Source organism: Macaca thibetana, chromosome 12, assembly GCF_024542745.1.
Source record: "Macaca thibetana thibetana isolate TM-01 chromosome 12, ASM2454274v1, whole genome shotgun sequence".
Classification (NCBI taxonomy): domain Eukaryota; kingdom Metazoa; phylum Chordata; class Mammalia; order Primates; family Cercopithecidae; genus Macaca; species Macaca thibetana.
Genome location: NC_065589.1, coordinates 124,823,350 through 124,830,079, shown reverse-complemented (window position 1 = coordinate 124,830,079; position 6,730 = coordinate 124,823,350).

The window sequence follows — 6,730 nt, the reverse complement described above, 5'->3', positions numbered from 1 at the left end:
GTGAGGACACAGTGAGAAGACAGCTGTCTGCAGCCTGGAAGGGAGCACGCACCAGAACGCAACCATGTCGGTACCGTTCTCAGATGCGCAGCCTCCAGACCCGGGATAAATAGATGTCTGCTGTGTACAAGTCACCTAGTCTATATTACAACGGCTCAGACAGACTAAGAAGAGTTTTTTTTCAGTGGACAGTGAGATCATGAATCAGTTTAACCCCTGGGAAGTAATTTGGCTAAAGTTAAAGTCATGCTTTACCATTGCAGAACAAGTTTCCATTCGGCAAAGTGTTTTGTGGTTTATTTCTCTTGGTACTGGGGACTGGATTTCTTTATTTTGGTGACTCAAACAGAAATTTACTCTTAAACGTGTTTGAGTGTCACTAGGTTCCTGCTCTGCATTGGCTTGGGGAATCCAGCCATGAGTCAGACGCCACCCCAGCCCTCAAGATGTTTACGGCTGTCCCCTCTGGCTGGAAACATGTTATGTAAACAAGGGAAGCCTGGGAAAGAGTTAAAGGGTGACAGACCTATCACAGACAAGAGCCTGGGCTGGGCTTGCCAGGCACCCTGCCAATGTCAACAGGGAGGAAATAGGCTGGAAAAGGGCAATTTAGTGAGGCTGTCCCAGAACTGAATCTGAATCTGCAAGATTGAGGACCACGCCCTGAGCCATCAAGCTAAATGCCACTTTGGAGAGAGAGAGACAGAGAATGAATGTGCTGATTCACAAAACTGAAAGTTACAGAGCGGGTGGTAGATCTCCTCCAGGCACAGCTGGATGGCAGGCGTCTCCCATGAGGGTGTCAGAGGTTTCTCGATCAGGTGGTCTCTGGACAGATAGCTGCCTGCAGTCCCAAGCTTCCAGGGGCCTTCAGATTGCACTCCACAAACAAGAGCATGTCTGCACTGATTGCTCTAGCAGAAGTCCCATGGAGGACTCTGCTCCCAACAATGTCCCCAACCCCTGGGTCAGGGGCCACGGGCAGCCAGCCCCATCCAAACCCCTGGGACTGCCTAGCATTGCTAGGGAATGTGGGAGGAAGGCTTTCCAAATAAAGGTGAGTGAGCAAACCTCCACTCTTCCCCTGCGGCCTTTGCTGATGCACACCTTCCTTTCAGAATTCACCAGTGTCTCATTCTCAGTTATCTGTCCCATCATAGCATCTCAGAAACAGTGAGTGCCGTGCAGCACCGCCCCTACTCAGCGCCCACTCCAAATTCTCCTCACTTACATGCAAAGCAGGTATAGTGAAAGGCATAAAAACCCTGGAAGCAGATTTGGGTTCAAGTATTAACTTTGCTCCTAACTTAACTCTTTTGGGAACGTCTCTTTAACTTGCTTCTTCATTGGTGAAGGAGGATAATGTGCCCAGGTCATAGGGTAGCTGTGAGGACCAAATGGATTCCCAGATGCCCAGGATAGTGCCTGATACTCAACAGATGATTAAAATGTAAACCAACATTTCATAAAGCTGGTCAATGACAATGATAGTTTTTCATCATGAAAAGTTAGCGCTTTTTGGCAGTGAAAAAACTGCTAAGTCTTTGCTGGCTGACAAATCCCACTGGAAAATGCCCACAGCCTTTGTAGGAAGAAATGTTAATTTTCTGCCTCCAGTGACCAGGATTATCATGGCTTCAGAAGCAACACCCGAGTCACAGAGAAGATGATCTGAGATCTCCCGGTTCTGTCTCCTGGTATAACTTTGTTTTGTTTTCTTTCCGTTCTGCCTTTTTATTGATGACTCTGGGGAAGCAACAAGATCATACTACTAAGTCTTTTTCCTTTTTACCCATTAATTCTTAAGTGGAAGCCAGTCAGCGGCATGGAATTGGAGCACAGGAAGCTGGTGTGGGTGAGAGAATTTCATGCAGACCGCAGGGAAGCTGGGAAGATCATCCCTGTCCCACTGTGACCAGCAGGTCTGGGTTTCAGAATTCAGAGGCTTGCTTCCTAGAACGTCTTGTACAGCAGCTCCCTTTTCTGAGATCCAGTTTGACTATCCCTGTTCTCTTCCAGGAATATATACTCTGCATTACTCTCTGCTTACCTAACAGCCCTGACATCTCTGTTCCGCATGCTAGAGAGTTATCCGTGGTCATCTGGATTGGAGTTCTGGGAGGCGTTACAGACGTCTCTCCGTTTTACTTCCACAGACGGTCATTTATTGTGTATGGAGTTTATTTACCTTTTCGAGGGCAACCCATTTTCCTATTTTGCTGTTGTCGTTGGCTATTGTTGGCTGTGGTTGGGAGAAGCTCGTTGCTTCTCTATTACTGCTAACAAGCTGGTTTTCTTGCAGGAACACACCTGTACAAATCTCCCGGTTGAAGGTCAGACAGGGACAAGTGGTGCCCTCTGGTCAGAATCTCACTTCTGTTTTTCTTGCTCACCGGAAGGGAAAGGAACAAATAAATGGACAGTGTTTTCCTATTTTGGAAAAGTAGTTTTTCAGTTATTTTTGACTTATATTTAAGATTTCTTAAAACATTCGATCCTTCATTCCCCCCATATTGAATCCCTCACAACTATGACAATCATTTACTTTTATTGTTTATTTTATTATTTTTTTATTATTACTTTTATTATTATTTATTTTTATTATAAAGGCAATATTTTTATAGAAAACTCAGAAACCAGCGTAATATTATGTATACATATTAGAGTGAAAGAAATTCTTCCAATCAGGATTATTTATTCTATTTCTACGTTCATATATGTTTTCCACTAATAATAATTACCTACAAAACAGTAATAAGAAAGCAGCATACTGCTCTATTGCCGAGTTTCAGACTGATCACTTATACCAATGCACTGAGACTCCAAAATAGCCTTTGGCTTAAAGGATTATAAACCCTTCTACCATAAAGACACATGCGCACATATATTTATTGCAGTACTATTTACAATAGCAAAGACTTGGAACCAACCCAAATACCCATCAATGATAGACGTGGTGGATAAAGAAAATGTGACACTTACACATCATGGAATACAATGCAGCCATAAAAAAGAATGAGTTCATGTCCTTTGCAGGGACATGGATAATGCTGGACACCATCATTCTCAGCAAACTAACACAGGAACAGAAAACTAAACACTGCATGTTCTCACTCATAAGTGGGAGTTAAACAATGAGAACACATGGACACAGGAAGGGGAGCATCACACACCGGGGCCTGTTGGGAGTTGGGGGGCAAGTGGAGTGAGAGCATTAGGACAAATACCTAATGCATTGGAGGCTTAAAACCTAGATGATGGGTTGATGGGTGCGGCAAACAACCATGGCACATGTATACCTACGTAATAAACCTGCACATTCTGCACATGTATCCCGGAACTTAAAGTATAATTAAAAAAAAAAAAAGATTTTCGCTTAATATCATTAGAGCTCGAGGCAAATTTCAAGAACTGATATATTTGTTTATTTATTTAATTATGGAAACTAGCTTTAGATATCAGCAGAGATGATATCCTAAGACACAGGGGAGTGGGGGAGCTGCAGGGAGCTCCAGAGAAGCCTGTCTCCATGTGTGTTTAAATCTTCACCCTGTCTTTCTCTGTATTCTTCCTTCTCTTCTTCCTTCCTTTCTTTACTGCAGTCTTTTCCTTAATTAGCCTTCATAGAGAGCCAGCTGCCTTTAAAATCTATATTTATCTATATTGAACAGCTTAATATATGATTGTTTAACAACCTAAAATCATTGTTTATCTATATTGAATAGTTTCACGTCCAGAATGGACTGAATTGACTTCTACATACGTGGTCCTTTAATGATTTCTTAAGGACCAGTAGCCCTCTGCAAAACTTTAAAAGACTCTCCTAGAGCAAGGCGACTGTGCCCGTCTTCAGCCTCTGCTGGCTAGCCGCCTGGCCACCCACTTCTGCCTTCTAAACGGGCCCTTTCTCAATCCCTGCCTGAATGCTACTTCCTTCAGGAGGCCTTTCTTTTGCACTGCTCCATCCTACTCCATAAGTAGATGGGATCGCTTCTTGTCACAAATTCCAATCATATTCAGTACTTGTTTTGTGACACTTAGAGTAATCTGGCTTGTATTTGTGTACCTGTTTTATTCTTCAAATAGGTTATGGCCTCCTAAAGGCGGGTTCAAGGTCTTACTCTGAGTACTTTGCAGCTATCATGCCTTATAAGTAAGAGTTGCTAGGGCCCGGCGCGGTGGCTCACCGCTGTAGTCCCAACACTTTGAGAGGTCGAGGCAGGCAGATCATGAGGTCAGGAGATCGAGAGCATCCTGGCTAACACGGTAAAACCCCGTCTCTACTAAAAATACAAAAAATTAGCCGGACCTGGTGGCGGCGCCTGTAGTCCCAGCTACTCAGGAGGCTGAGGCAGGAGAATGGCCTGAACCCAGGAGGCGGAGCTTGCAGTGAGCCAAGATTGCTCCGCTGTACTCCCGCCTGAGCAACAGAGCCAGACTCCATCTCAAAATAAATAAATAAATAAATAAGAATTGCTGAGTACTTATTAATCAAATTATTTTCTTTTTTTTAGAGACAGGGTCTTGCTCTGTTGCCCAGGCTGGAGTGCAGTGGCATGATAATGGCTCACTGAAGTCTTGACTTTCTGGGCTCAAGCAATCCTCCTGCCTCAGCCTCCTGAGTAGCTGGGACTATAGGCACACACCACCACACCCAGCTAATTTTTTTTTTTTTTTTTTGTAGTATCCAGGTCTTGCTATGTTGCCCAGGCTGGTCTTGAACTCCTGGGCTGAAGCAATCCTCCTGCTGTGGCCTCCAAAATTGTTGGGATTACAGGCATGAGCCACAGCACCTGGTGTTATTAATCAAATTCTGTAAGTTGAGTAACTATAGCCTTCTTTGCTTCACTTACATGATACTTCAATTATTCAAATGCAATGTAGATTTTACAGAGTTGTAAAGGTATAAACTACTCATTAAAAATAAAATATTTGGCTGAGTGCGGTGGCCTGCGCCTGTAATGCCATTTCCTTAGGGGGAAGATCGCTTGAGCCCAGGAGTTCAAGGGCAGCCTGGGCAACATAGTGAGCCCCAGTGTCTAAAAAAATAAAATAAAATATTTTTTATCTGAGCATGGTGGCACGTGTCGGTACTCCCAGCTCCTTGGGAGGCTGAGGTTGGAGACGGCTTGACCCCAGGAATTGGAAGGTGTAGTGCCCAGTGATAGTGCCTGTGTATAGCCACTGCACTCCAGCCTGGGCAGCACAGCCAGACCCCTCTCTGCTCTTTTTTATTTTTATTTTTTTGGTGGTGGTGGTGGTGTTGAGACAGAGTCTTGCTGTCACCCAGGCTGGAGTGCAATGGCGAGATCAGCTCACTGCAACCTCCACTTCCTGTGGTTCAAACGATTCTCCTACCTCAGCCTCACGAATAGCTGGGATTACAGGCGCGTGCCCCCATGCCTGGCTAATTTTTTATATTTTTAGTAGAGATGGGGTTTCACCATCTTGGCCAGGCTGGTCTCGAACTCCGGACCTCAGGTGATCCGCCCACCGAGGCTTCTCAAAGTCTGGGATTACAGGCGTGAGCCACCGCCCCGGTCTCCCTCTTTGCTCTTTAAAAAAAAAAAAAAAAAAAAAAAAATGCTGGCCTGGCGTCTGTAATCCCAGCTACTCGGGAGGCTGAGGTAAGAGAATCACTAGAACCCTGGGGGCGGAGGTTGCTGAGCCGAGATCGCGCCATGGGCGACAGAGTGAGACTCTGTCTCAAAAAAAAAAAAAAAAAAAAAAAAAAAAAAAAAAAAAAAAAAAAAAAAAAAGCTTAGTAACAATACTTTGTAAACTTAAACTTAAAAAAAATCTTATTTTTTAAGTTTAGATACATGAGTACAAACTGTATGAAATCTTCAAATAATGTTAACTCAGTGAGCAGTTTACTGACTAGGAAAAAGTTCCCTTCCTTGAAACCACATGGCACCCCTCTGGCCTTTCCCATGCTCTGTCCCTCCCTGTGCGGGCCGCTTTGTGCACCGAGGCACTGGGCTCTGAATCTAGGATGACGGACTCCTCTCCTCTCCTCGGCATGGAGGTGGCTTCTCTTCTCCAAGCCTTGTGCAACAGGACCCGTCCTTGTGAGGGACCAGACAAACGCCCCATGCTCAAAGTCGCTCACCCTCACCTAGTCCTCACTGCTTCCCATGGTGTGCGGAATAAAAGCGATGAGCCCAGGGAGAGCCATCGTAAACGACCGTGATTGTCTTTATGAAAGCTTGTGGCAAGATAATAATGTGGTCATTTTACAACGGTAGGAACTACGTGCAAAATCGTCTCACGTTTGTTCCCCCCTTTGAACGCTGAGTTACAATGATTTAAGTTGAAACCATAAAGAACTGCTTCTAAAATGCCAAAAAGACCAAAGATTTATTTAGTATACCTTCAGTAGTCATTTCGAAGGACGGTCATAATTTAAAAAACCCCGGTAGGCTTTTCTTTCTTTGGCCATGGTTGGAAGTGGGGTTGACCTTAAAACTTGGTGGTTTCAAGCAACGCTGAAGTGTGAATTAATATGATGTGAAGAAATAATAAATAATAGCCTCATTCTCTTGCAGTCTAATCACAGCCTTTTCCCCAGCCCCAGGGGACGGAGCCTTTAATAAGGGTCTGTGTAAACTGATGCCCAGGCAGCAGGAGTGCGGAGAAGCATTGCTCCGACAAGTTAAGACGCAGGAAACAGCAACCCAAAGGGCAGCCCCCGAAACAGAGTTGCTCAAACAAGCCGATGCAGACGAGC